At 42.7% G+C, this 14388-nt stretch overlaps 1 non-coding gene across 1 annotated transcript; it reads left to right on the top strand.

The window, feature by feature from the left end:
* Positions 1 to 343: 343 nt before the first annotated feature.
* Positions 344 to 451, top strand: LOC118148677 (U6 spliceosomal RNA). The gene has a single exon (XR_004735596.2). It is a non-coding gene; the product is annotated as a U6 spliceosomal RNA (small nuclear RNA).
* Positions 452 to 14388: the final 13937 nt, after the last annotated feature.

The following is a 14388-nucleotide window of genomic DNA, read 5'->3' as shown; positions in this document are numbered from 1 at the left end:
CGTAACTGTGTTAGCTTTCGTAACTTGTGAGCCGAGTTTGCACTGAGAGCGCGATAAACCGGTCTTAATTTTTAAAAAATCTTTTTGCTGTTAACATTAGATCTTGGTATAAATGTCCAGAGACAGACCACTGAAAATATTAGGCTCTGGAAGCCCCCACCTAATCACCAGCTCCAAAAATATGTATGTCGTACATATAACCTCTAGGCATTATTCTTATTTTACAAGGGCTAAGATTGGAGAGAAAAGTTGTTCAATAATTTAGTCAAGCACTTTGCCGAATTAACTGAAATCAAGGAGGGGATGCATTCTAGTTAGAGAAGAGAAGCAGCAGAGCTAAAAGGTGCTTGCTTCAGCAGCACATATACTAAAAATTGGAACGATACAGAGAAGATTACCATGACCGCTGTGCAGTGATGACACACAAATTCGTGGAAAAAAAGAGAGCTAAAAGGGCACAAGAGTTACTAGTACAGTTTGGAATATAGCATTCATAAGAGGGAAGGAGAAAAAAAAGCAAAAGAAAAGTGGAACATTACAGATTTAAATGTTAAAATTGTAAGTTTGCTTTAGAGTGGAATTATAAGAAATCATTTTATGCTCAAATTACTGCCTTTTTAAATCTTTTCCCAGAAATGTATTTAAATCCCTGGAGATTCCTTGCTGAACAGCCTTTGGGGGAAGCTCTCTGAAGAGGCATGTTGATCAGTGATGCCATTGGGACCTGAAAACAATGAAGGCTCTAAAATTGAAGAGCCACCAGGAACATTAAAGTTAGACATAAAATAGGTTAGGAAAAAGGTCCTCTTGAAGGACAGATTGACAGTGTATCAAAACAGAATGAACATACCTATGTAAGCATTTTGCATGATGATATGCAAGATGACAGTGGCTTCCTCAGGAAAAGGGGATTGGAAGTTGGAAGGAGGTAGAAAAGCACTTTTTAATTATATTCCTTTCTGTGCTATTTTGAATCTTTTGGCCCAGTGATTCAACTTTTAGGAATTTATCCTACAGAAGCAGTCACAGAGTTGCTAAAGACATGGGAACCAAGAGTATTTATTTCAGCTTTGTTTACTTATTGATTAATTCATTTTTTTTTTTTTTTGACTGAATCTCCCTCTGTTACCCAGGCTGGAGTGCTGTGGTGTAATCTCGGCTCACTGCAACCTCCACTTCCTGGGTTCAAGCAGTTCACCTGCCTCAGCTGGGATTGCAGGCATCCATGCCCAGCTAATTTTTGTATTTTTAGTGGAGACGGGGTTTGGCCATGTTGGCCAGGCTGGTCTCCAACTCCTGGGCCCAAGCGATCCACCCACTTCGGCCCACCAAAATGCTGGGATTACAGGCGTGTGCCACCACACCTGGGCAGCATTATTTATAATAGCAAAAAATTAGACACATCAAATGCTCAACATTCTTAAACAATATACAGTCATACACTGCATAATGTTTTAGTCAATCATGGACAACATATACAACAGTGGTCCCACAAGATTATAATACCTCATTTTTACTGTACCTCTTCTGTGTTTAGATATACAGATACCACTGTGTTACAGTTGTCTACAGGTGTAGTAAGACGCTGTACAGATTTGTAGCCTAGGAGCAGTAGGCCATACCGTATAGCCTAGGTGTGTAGGAGGCTGTACCATCTCGGTTTGTGCAAGTACCCTCTTTGATATTCAAACAACGGTGAAATCATCTAATGATATAGTTTTCAGAATGAATCCATCATTAAGTAATGCATGACTATATATTTGCATAGGCACAGAAAAAAGTCTGGAAAACAAATCATCAAAACATATCTGAGAAAGGTGAGAAGAGTGGGCAGTGAGGAATGGACCTTTACTTTTTCTTTAGGTTTTTTAGTATGGTTTGAATTATTTTATAGTAAGTATTAATTATTGTTACATAAAAAGTTCATTTTAAATATTAATAATAAAGTGCTCTTTTACAATAAATGTCTCATGAAACATCAATTACACCTCAATGTAGTATTTTTTCAAAGTCTGGCTCTCAGATCACCTGTATCGAAATCAATGATTCAAGCTCCTGGACTCCACCTAGGCCTATGGAAGAAATTTCTGGGTGTGGGTCCTGGGAATCTGAGTTTAATAGGCATCCTAGATGATTCTTATAAATACTAAAATTTGAGAATGAGAGACCTACAGAATGAGACAGCCAAACTGGTTCTGAGCCTTGGTTGCTTAGAGATACAAAGTAAACAATACTCATCCCTTGTGTTGAGAGCTCTACTTTCAAAGCTTTGTTTGTGGCCCACTCCCTTGCTTCTCTCCCTTTCCCTCCTTTCCTTCCCCTCTCCTTCCCTCACTTCTTTCCTCCCCACCTCCCCTCTTCTCAGTTGCCTCCCCCACCCCCTTGACTCTCCCCTCCTGAAAAAAAAAAAAAAAAGCTTTGTTAGTTCATTTGAGACAGAGTCTTGCTCTGTTGCCCAGGCTGGAGTGCAATGGTGCAGTCTTGGCTTACTGCCATCTCCACCTCCCAAGGTCAAGCAATTCTCATGCCTTGGCCTCCCAAGTAGCTGGGATTACAGGCGCCCAGCCACGCCCATCTAATTTTTTGTGTTATTACTAGGACAGGGTTTCATCATGTTGGCCAGGATGGTCTCGAACTCCTGACCTCAGGTGACTGCCCTCTTCGGCCTCCCAAAGTGCCAGGATTACAGGCATGAGCTACCACACACAGCCCTTTTTGTTTTGTTTTGTATTTTTGAGACAGTGTCTTGCTCTTTCACCCAGGCTGGAGTGCAGTGGCACAATCATGGTTCACTGCAACCTCAACCTCCCTGGGTCAAGGGATATTCCCACCTCAGCTTCTGAGTAGATGGGACTACAGGTGTGTGCTGTCATGCACACACACACACACACACACACACGCGTATGTTTTAGAGACACTATGTTGCCCAGGCTGGTCTTAAACTTCTGGGCTCAAGCGATCTTCCAATCTTGGCCTCCGAAAGTGCTGGGATTACAGGCACTTGCCTCAAAGCTTTTGTTTTATATATTTATTTATTTTTAGAGACCAGTTCTCACTGTCATCCAGGCTGGAGTGCAGTGGCACAATTATAGCAACCTTGACCTAGGCTCAGGCAATCCTTCTGCATCAGTCTCTGCAGTAGCTGGGACCACAGGTGCATGCCAGCATCCCTGGTTAATTTTAAAATTATTTCTAGAGATGGGAAATCTGGGCAACTATGTTGCCCACGCTGGTCTTGAACGTCTGGCCCCAAGTGATCCTCCTGCTTCAAATTCTCAAAGTACTTAAGATTATAGGTGTGAGTTGCTGTGACATTTAATTTAGGGAAGAGAGGGAGAGGAGAAAAAGGAGTGCAAAGGTGTTTAGTTTTTAGTTAGTTAGTTTGTTTTTTGAGACAGGGCCTCACTCTGTCACCCAGGCTGGAGTGCAGTGGCAGTGAATTCTACTCGCTGCATTTCCCAGGTTCAAGCGATTCTCCCATCTCAGCATCCTGAGTAGCTGGGACTAGAAGCACCTGACATCATGCCTAGTTAATTTTTGTAGTTTTTGCTAGAGATGGGGTTTCACCATGTTGGTCAGGCTGGTCTCGAACTCCTGCCTGCCTCAGACTCCCAAAGTGGGATTACAGGTGTGAGCCACTGCGTCTGGCCACAAAGCTTTTATTTTATTTTTTTTTTATTTGCCTGTAATCCCAGCACTTTGGGAGGCCGAAGCAGGAAAGCTTTAAATACTCACTTTCCTCCGAAGAATCAGAATAGTTGCTGTCCCCGTTTCAGAGAATAAATGATTAAAGTGCATCAGTTAAGTTTTCTGAGGCATTTTTTTTTATATGATACCAGGTATCCTATCCTAACTATGTGCTATGGTTTGAATATTTGTGTCCCCTCCAAAATTCATAGGTAGAAATCTAACCAATCCCCCAATGTGATAGTGTTAGGAGGTGGAGCCTTTAAAAGGTAATTAAGTCCTGAGGGCAGAGCCCTGATGGACTAATTCCATAGAAAGGACCATCAGAAGGTTCATTGTCTCTTTTGCACTTCTGCCTTGTGAAGATGAAGCATTCCTACCTCCAGAGGATGCAGCTTTCCAGGCAGCATCTTAAAATAAGAATCACCAAACCTGCTGGCACCTTGCTATTGGGCTTCCCAGCCGCCAGAACTGTGAGCCAATAGATTTCTGTTTGTAAATTAACCAGTCTCATATGTTCTGTTAAAGCAGCAGGAACAGACTAGGATACTATGTGTCCTCACTATACTTTAAAGAAAGGACTTAGTTGCTTTGTCCCAAGGAATCTTATCATGATTTTGTACCGAAAACCAGTGAAGCCCAAAGCACTCATTTTGTGTATGAATCATGACCACAAAATGGGAATGCCTCCTTGGGACTCTTAACTGAACCCACTGTATCTCTCTTTGGAGACAGACTTGGGCCCTTGGTTTCCTTCTCCTCTCTCTTTTTTTTTTTTTTTTTTTTTGGTAGAGATGGAGGTCTTACTTTGTTGCCCAGGTTGATTTTGAACTCTGCCTCAAGAGTCCTCCTGACTCAGCCTCTCAAAGTGCTGGAATTACAAATATGAGCCACTGTGCCTGGTCGACCTTTCTCTTTCATACCTGCATGACTTTAGGCAATTTTTAAAATCCCTGTAAGCCCCAGTGTCCTCATCAATAAAACTGGATAAAACAGGCCAGGTACAGTGGCTCATGCCTATAATCCTAACACTTTGGGAGGCAGAGGTGGGTGGATCACTTGAAATCAGGAGTTCGAGATCAGCCTGACCAACATGGTAAACCCTGTCTCTACTAAAAATATGAAAATTAGTTGGGCGTGGTAGCATGTGCCTGTAGTCTGAGCTATTCAGGTGGCTAAGGCAGGAGAATTGCTTGAACTCAGGAAGCAGAGGCTGTAGTGAGCTGAGATTGTACCACTGCACTCCAGCCTGGGCAACAGAGCAAGACTCTGTCTCAAAAACAAAACAAAACAACAACTGGATAAAATAAAGATATGTACTTCATAGTATTGTTGTGAGGATCACAGTAGATATATAGCACTGAGCACAGGGCCCTATTAGGAAAACCAGGCAGTGGATGTTTCTCAATCCCACTCCTACCTCCACACCACCACAATCCACGCATACCTACTGCAGTGAATCACAACAGCACAAAACCTATACTCTAGAGGGAGAAGCACTTGCAATGCAAAAATGACAGCCAAATCCTTTGGTTCGTGAATATTTTGTGAATCTTTCCACACATGTATTTTTTTTTTTTTTTTTTTTTTTGAGACAGAGTCTCACTCTGCATACCCAGTGGTGTGATCTTGGCTCACTGCAACTTCCACCTCCCAGGTTCAAGTAATTCTCCTGCCTCAGCCTATCAAGTAGCTGGGACTACAAGCACATACCACCACACCCAGCCAACTTTTGCATTTTTAGTAGAGACGGGGGTTTCACCATGTTGGCCAGGATGGTCTTGATCTCCTGATCTCATGATCCAACTGCCTCGGCCTCCCAAAGTGTTGGGATTATAGGCTCTAGCCACCGTGCCCAGCCCACACACCTACTTATTAGAGCAGGGGCTGGCAAACTTTCTGTCGAGGACCAGACAGTAAATATTTTAGATCTTTAGATTCATATGGTCTCTGTGACTACTCAGTTGTGCAGTTGTAGCACATCAGCAGCCACAGACAATATATAAAGGAATGCGCATGAACGTATTCCAAGGAATGGGCATGAATGTGTTCTAAGGAATGGGCATGAATGTGTGCCAATAAAACTTTATTCACAAAATCAGGCAGCGACTGGATCTGGCTTGTAGACTAGTTTGCTGACCCCTGAACTAGAAGATTACTATTATTAAACATAACCACTTTTAAGTCATGTAGAAAATATCCTTATTTTAAAGAGATGTACATTGACATATTCAGGGTGAAATTTCATGATTTCTTCTATTTTTTTTAAATGGTTCAAATAAAAGTTTATGTAGATAGGCAGGTAGAACAAATGCAGCAAAATGTTAATTGTTGAATTTAGGTGGAGGGTATATGAGTGTTCATTTTACTGTTCAACTTTTTGTAACTTTAAAAACCTTCATGTCAAAAAGTTGGGATATGTATATGCTTTAAGAAAGGTCTTTGCCATCCAGATGTTCTTTTTTCTGACGCTAGTCTAGCATTTCAGCGTGATTTTGAAAGAACACCAACAGGTAAATGTTGGACAGAATTAACACAAGGCTCTCCTTTGGTTTTCATTCACCAAAATTGCTGCTCCAAGTTTCTGACAACTCTGCATGCACCTGAAATTATTGTGCTTCTGGCTTTTACTTGCTATGAGAATTAAAAGTGACAAGGCAGCATTTCCTGTTGGAGCAAGTACTAACAAGTTCATCTGCTTTGTATTGGCCCATCTCCTTATTGTCAAGCCTTGAAAACTATCATATTCATATCACCTACTATTTAGTGTTCAGCGTGATTTGGAACTGAATTTGCCTAACTCAGCCTTCATATTTACCAGTCATCCTGCACATTAAACACACTCACAATGATCAGGAGAGAGAAAGACAAGGAATCCAAGTGAAAGGACCTGTTAACTCAGTGAAAGCTGGTGGCCTTACAGCTAACTAAAACATACAGAGGCTGGGCACAGTGGCTCATGCCTATAATCCCGGCACATTGGGAGGCCGGAGTGGGAGGATCTCTGGAGCCCAGGACTTTGAGACCAGCTTGTGCAACATAGTGAGACCCCATCTCTATTAAAAATATATATATATATTTTTTAACTAGCCAGGCATGGTGGCATGTGCCTGTAGTCTCAGCTATTCTGGAGGCTGAGGAGGCAGGATTACTTGAGTCCAGGAGGTCAAGGATGCCGTGAGCCATGATCATGCCACTGCACTGCAGCCTAGGCAACAAAGCAAGACCGTGTCTCAAAAACAAAACCCAAAAAGCATATATGCACCTATATGAGAATTCTGAGTAGGGGACAAGAGAGAATGAAGGTTAACTATTCATCTCTACCATTTCTGCCTCCACAACAGTAAAGAATCTGAAATATTTCTTCTCTGTTTCTTTCTGTTCAGACTGGGGGAGTACTCTAGACTCTAACAGTTTTGTTTTCTGGCCTTCACACTCTACAAATCCTGCTGGACTTGGTTAAAAATAGGCCAAATAAATGCATTCTCCCATTTTTTTCTAAACCATTTTTTTTAATCCAAGGAAGAGTATGCTTTTTATATTATTGGATACAAAGAACTCTCAGTACTTTATTCTCTATTTTACTGTGGAGAAATGACACTTTTGGAAAGCAAAATAGTATCTAAAAATGTTGGTCTTTGGTTGATTATTTACATTTCTCAGAGTCAGGTTTTTAAATTTTAGTATAACTGATATTCCTGTTTGTCTCTCTCCACAAAAGTATGAAGTTTTATGTATCATTTTCGATAATTTGAAAGCCTGTGATGTACTCTTGTCCCTAATAAAGCCAGGAAGCACAGGCTAAGACATCAAATGTTTTTTGCTTTTAATCAGAATAATATTATTGTAACACTGTGTGTCATATTGGTTAGAAAATATCACTAATGACTTAATGGAGAAATACATAATAAATGCAATTTTGTGATAAAATCAAAACATAAGTATGTGGAAGAAAAATGATAAAAGGAGTCCTTGGAGGTGAAAAGATTTATGAATTACTATCTTTAAGATACTTTCGGCCAGGCACGGTGGCTCATGCCTGTAATCCCAACACTTTGGGAGGTCAAGGCAGGCAGATCATCTGAGGTCAGGAGTTCGAGACCAGCCTGACCAACATGGAGAAACTCGTCTCTACTAAAAATACAAAATTAACCAGGCATGGTAGCATATGCCTGTAATCCCAGCTACTTGGGAGGCTGAGGCAGGAGAATCACTTGAACCTGGGAGGTGGAGGTTGCAGTGAGCTGAGATCGTGCCATTGCACTCCAGCCTGGGCAACAAGAGCGAAGCTTCATTTAAAAGAAAAAAAAAAGATATTTTCAGCTATAAAAATCACAGTATCAGGCCAGCCAAGGTGGCTCACGATTGTAATTCCAGCACTTTGGGAGACTGAGGCAGGTAGATCACTTGAGCCCAGGGGTTTGAGACCAGCCTGGACAAGATGGCAAAACCCCATCTCTACTTAAAATACAAAAAGTTAGCCAGGTGAGATCCCAGCTACTCAGGAGGCTGAGGTGGGAGAATCACCTGAGCCCAGGAAGTCAAGGCTGCCGTGAGCTGTGATCACCCCACTGCACTCCAGCCTCGGTAACAGAAGCGAGACCCTGTCTCAAAAATAATAGTAATTAAAAAAATTTAAATCACAGTATCAGTTATGATCTGGTATTAAGCTAGTCATCAAGTAAGACTAAAGGAATAGGAACAGGTAAATGTTGAGAAGGAGAACAGTCAGGAAAAGGGGAGGTGGGGGTCAGTGTGTCTATTAGTTTGGAAACTTCTAAGCAACAGAAACAAAGTAGCTCAATTAAGCGGAAAAGTAATTTACTTTGTAGTTCAACAAATGGATAAGGCTGGGCGCAGTGGCTCACGCCTGTTATCCTAGTACTTTGGGAGGCCTAGCAGGGAGGATCCCGTGAGCTCTGGAGTACTTTGAGACTAGCCTGGGCAATATGGTGAAACCTCGTCTCTAGAAAAAAATACAAAACTTAGCCAGGCATGATGGCATGCCTGTAGTCTTAGCTACTTGGGAGGCTGAGGTGGGAGGATGGCTTGAGCCCAGGAGGTGGAGGTTGAGTAAGCCGAGATTGCACCACTGTACTCCAGCCTGGGTGACAGAGCCAGATCTAGTTTCATAAACAAAACAAAACCAGAAAAACAAAAAAACCCAAATGAACAAGAAGCCAGATCTGCATATACAGGTCATGGGAGAAGCGGCACAAGTTATTAGTCACGGATTCAGAGCATGCTATGCAAACTGCAGGATAGCACCCCAATGTTACCTTGTCTGGTACCATAATTGAGTAGTGTGTGTTTGTTTGAGACAGAGTCTCGCTGTGTCACCCAGGCTGGAGTGCAGTGGTGTGATCTCGGCTCACTGCAACCTCTGCCTCCCTGGTTCAAGCGATTCTCATGCCTCAGTCTCCAGAGTAGCTGGGATTACAGACATGTACCACCACTCCTGGCTAACTTTTGTATTTTTAGTAGAGATGAGGTCTTGTTATGTTGGCCAGGCTTGTCTTGGACTCCTGGCCTCAAGTGATCCGCCTGCCTTGACCTCCCAAAGTACTGGGATTACAGGCATGAGCCACCACACCTGGCCCATTTTTTTTTTTAAGACAGAATCTCACTCTGTCTCCAGGCTGGAGTGCAGTGGCACGATCTCAGCTCACTGCAACCTCCACCTCCCAGGTTCAAGCAATTCTTCTGCCTCAGCCTCCTGAGTAGCTGGGACTACAGGCAGGCGCCACCACACCCAGCTATTTTTTGTATTTTTAGTAGAGACTGGATTTCACCATGTTGGCCAGGATGGTCTTGATCTCTTGACCTCATGATCCACCTGACTTGGCCTCCCAAAATCCTGGGAGTACAGGCAGGAGCCACCGTGCCCAGCCTGTTTTTTGTTTTTTGGTCTTTTTGAGACAGAGTTTCACTTTTGTTGCCCAGACTAGATGGCGTGATCTCGGGTCACTGCGATCTTCACCTTCCAGGTTCAAGCTATTCTCCTGCCTCAGCCTCTGAGTAGCTGGGATTATAGGTGTGTGCCACCACGCCCGGCTAATTTTTTTGTATTTTTAGTAGAGATGGGGCTTCACCATGTTGACCAGGCTAATCTCGAACTCCTGACCTCAGGTGATCAACCTGCCTCAGCCTCCAAAAGTGCTGGGATTACAGGCGTGACCATCATGCCCGGCCCCGGCCAAGTGTTTATGTGCCATTCCACTACTGTATATGTTTGACTGCTTCTGGATGATGAGATAAGTGGAAAGACCAGTAAATTGCACAGAAATTAACCTATTACCTTACTTGTCTTACAATACCTTACTCATGATAAAATCAACTCCTCGATAAGATACAGTACAGTTATCCATCAGTATCTGTGGGGAATTGGTTCCAGGACCCCTTCCCCAGGATGTCAAAAATCCATGGATACAAAAGTCACATAAAATGGTGTAGTATTTGTATATATTTTATGCACACCCTCCTGTGTACTTTATTTTATTTATTTATTTATTTATTTTTGAGATGGAGCTTTGCTCTTGTTGCCCAGGATGGAGTGCAATGGTGTGATCTCTGCTCATCGAAAGCTCCTCCTCCTGGGTTTGAGTGATTCTCCTGCCTCAGCCTTTCAGGTACCTGGGATTACAAGCATGCACCACCACACCTGGCTACTTTTTAGTATTTTTAGTAGAGAATGAGTTTCTCCATGTTGATCAGGCTGGTCTCGTACTCCCGACCTCAGTTGAGCCACCCACCTTGGCCTCCCAAAGTGCTGGGATTACAGGTGTGAGCCACTGTACCTGGCCCCCTCCTGTGTACTTTAAATCACCTCTAGATTACTTGTAATACCTAATATAATGTAAATGTTATCCAAATGGTTGTTATACTGTATTATTTTTATTTATATTTTTTAATGTTATATTGTTATTTTTATTGTTTTTTCCCAATTATTTTAAACCACAGTTGGTTGAATCGGCGGATGTGGAACCTACAAATATGAAGGGCCCACTGTATCGAGTGTAACATCTTGGTAGTATGCACACTATTGGGTGATGCTGGCAGAGGCATGATAGGCAAGAAAAGTAAGTCTAGAACAGTGTCCATTACAGTAAAGAGCATCTGCTGTCCCCTTAAAGTATGGTACCATTTTGCCTCTTGCTGCTCCTGGCAAATTAGGCTCTCAGCCAGGTAAATCTTGGCAAATATGGCAAAGAGCATGGTTTTGAGCCCATAATTAAGGTTGTTCATCTAATTATCAAATGCTTGCTCTGAAGAAAATAGAAGATACTATGGCTTGGCTGACAAATTATCCCTGAGGAAAAGTGAGAGATCCCAGGGAACTCCTAAAAGATAATTGATGGGAAAATGGGGGGGAACTTAACTGGGCTCAATAAGCCGTGGTTTAATATGAAAGAGTAAGATTCAGAGAATTTTAAATTACATATTGACATTTAATCTGTGAGGTTATTGCATTCTTTTTTTGCGGGGAAGAATGGAGTTTTAAAAAATTTCACTAATAAAATTTTAATTTTAAAAAGTGCCCTCAAAAAGTGGGAGCCTGCTATGAACTGAATTGTGTCCCCCGCCAACCCAAGTTCATATATTGAAGTCCTAAACCCAGTGTGACTGGGTTTTTAGGAGATAACTAAGGTTAAATGAGGTCATAAGCGTATGACCCTAAATCTTTAGGACTGTGGTCTAGTAAGTACAAGACAGTAAGTATGAGAAAGAGAGAGATCTGCTATGAGAAATCAGAGCCAGCAGGTGGCTGTCTGCAAAGCCAGGAAAAGGGGACTCCTCAGGAACTGGAGTGACTGCCACCTTGATCTTGGACTTCCCAGCCTCCAGACTATGAGAAACAAAATTCTATTGTTTAAACCACATGGTCTATGGAATTTTGTTATGGAAGTCCGAGCTGACTAATGCAGGGCCTTTTGCAAGCATTTGTATCAAACACACATACTCCCCAAATCAGGGTTCACTCTGAAAGGTCCATCGAATTCCGTTCCCCTAAACTCCTTGTGCCAATCATATAATCTTGTTCCTTTCAAGTCTCTAACCATACAGCCAAATCATTAGCCACTTTTAGCATATTTCTCTTTCCTTGGGGCACAATAACCCTCAGTGGAAGGCTGGAAGGTAGAATCACTATACATATTGGTATTGTTATGAAGGACACTTCCTCAAAGGTACCCAGTCTCCCTGCATTCAAAGGGGTTAGTGATTCAATTGCTGGGTGGCCAAGACTTTTCCAGGCCTGAATTATATGAGAGAGAGGAAGAGGAAGACAGAGAAAGAAAAAAAAAGAAAAAACGGAGAGCAACAGGAGGAATAGAAAGAAGGAGAGAGAAAGGAAGGGAAGAAAAAAAGAAGGAAGGGACCTCTAAACATATAGTAAAGCCTAGGGCTGTGTATACCATGACCCATATAGGCAAATATGGCAAATTTTAGGCAATTTGAGCAACAAAAAAATAATGATGGTGTTGTAATCCCAGCTTTTAGAGGTCAAGGCACAAGAATCACTTGAGTGCCAAGAATTTGAGACCAGCCTGGGCAACATAGCAAGACCCCATCTCTAAAAAAAAAAAAAAAAAATGGCCAGGCACAGTGGCTTACACCTATAATCCCAGAACTTTAGGAGGCTGGGGCAAGCAGATCACGAGGTCAGGAGATTGAGACCATCCTGGCTAACACACTGAAACCCCGTCTCTACTAAAGATACAAAAAGTTAGCCAGGTATATTGGTGTGTGCCCTTAATCCCAGCTACTCAGGAGGCTAAGGCAGGATAATTGCTTAAACCCAAGAGGCAGAGGTTGCAGTGAGCCAAGATGAGACACTGCACTCCAGTCTGGGTGACAGAGGGAAACTGTCTCAAAAAAAAAAAAAAATGTAATTACCCAGGCATGGTGACACATGCCTATAGTCCTACCTGATACTGGAGCTGAACCTCAGGAGTTCATGGCTGCAGTGAGATGTGATTGCACCGCTGCACCCTAGCCTGGGGGACAGAGTGAGACTGTCTAAAATATATTTAAATGATGCCATTATGGGCTAAATTGTCTTCCTCAAACACTTATATGCTGAAGTTCTAACCCCTAAAACCTATGAATGTGACTGTACAATATTTGGAAATACAGGCTTTAAGTGGTTAACTAAGGTAAAATGAGATTATATGGGCCCTAATCCAATGTGACTGGTGTTCTTATAAGAGGGGGAGGTTAGGACACAGACAAAGGGAAGATTGAGTAAAGACATGATGAAGATGGCCATCTACCAGCCAAGAAGAGAAGCCCTCAGAAGAAACCAGTTGTGCTGACACCTTGATTTTTGACTTCTAATCTCAAGAACTATGAGGAAATACATGTCTGAACTTCAAGCCATCCAGTCTGTGGTACTTTATTATAGCAGCCCTAGCAAACTATCCCAGACGGTAACATACTACATCGGATAGTGTGAGAATTTATGATTGCTCACTGACGGAAGTGAATAAATGGGGGAAAGGAAAAGCACTTCCTTATCTCATAATAGAATGGCAGCTAATCAATATAGAAGGAATAATGTAATTAGAAAGTCACAGTCAGGCACGGTGTCTCATGCCTGTAATCCCAGCACTCTGGGGAGGCAGAGAAAGGAGGATCCCCTGAGGCCAGGAGTTCAAGACCAGCCTGGGCGACATGGCAAAACCCTGTCTCTACTAAAAAAAAAATATTTCAGAGTCTCACTCTGTCACCCAGGCTGGAGGGCAGGCTCTGCCAACTGCAAACTCTGCCTCCTGGGTTCAAGAGATTCTCCTATCCCAGCCTCCCAACAGCTGGGATTACCAGTGTGTGCCACCATGCCCAGCTAATTTTTGTATTTTTAGTAGAGATGGGGTTTCACTATTTTGGCCAGGATGGTCTTGAACTCCTGACCTCAGGTGATACATCTGCTTCAGCCTCCCAAAGTACAGGGATTACAGGCATGAGCCACTGCATCTGGCCTCTCCTCTCTCTTTAAAAAAAGGCTTGTTCTTGGCTGGGTGCGGTGGCTCAAGACTGTAATCCCAGCACTTTGGGAGGCCGAGGCAGGTGGATCACAAGGTCAAGAGATTGAGACCATCCTGGTCAACATGGTGAAACCCCGTCTCTACTAAAAATACAAAAAATCAGCTGGGCATGGTGGCGCGTGCCTGTAATCCCAGCTACTCAGGAGGCTGAGGCAGGAGAACTGCCTGAACCCAGGAGGCAGAGGTTGCGGTGAGCCGAGATCGCACCATTGCACTCCAGCCTGGGTAACAAGAGCGAAACTCCGTCTCAAAATAAATAAATAAATAAATACAAAAAGTAGCCGGGTGTGGTGGCAGGCGCCTGTAATCCTAGCTACTCAGGAGGCTGAGGCAGGGAGAACTGCTTGAACCAGGGAGGTGGAGGTTGCAGTGAACCGAGATCTGGCCAGTACACTCCAGCCTGGGCGACACAGTGAGATTCATCGTGGAAAAAAAATAATAATAATAAGCCTGTTCTCTTAATAAACGTCAAAGTTGTGAAGGACAAAGCAAGACTGGAGTAACTACTTCAGATTAAAGCAAACTAAAGAGACACAACTAAATGCAACGTGCAGTACTGGACTGGACAACTGGCAAACATGGAGAGTGGATTAAATCATACTATATCAAAGTTAAACTTCCTTGTGGTAATTGTAGTTATGTAAGAAAATAAGACTGT

This window comes from Callithrix jacchus, chromosome 16, assembly GCF_049354715.1.
Source record: "Callithrix jacchus isolate 240 chromosome 16, calJac240_pri, whole genome shotgun sequence".
Classification (NCBI taxonomy): Eukaryota; Metazoa; Chordata; class Mammalia; order Primates; family Cebidae; genus Callithrix; species Callithrix jacchus.
This window is presented reverse-complemented; position numbering and strand designations above follow the sequence as displayed.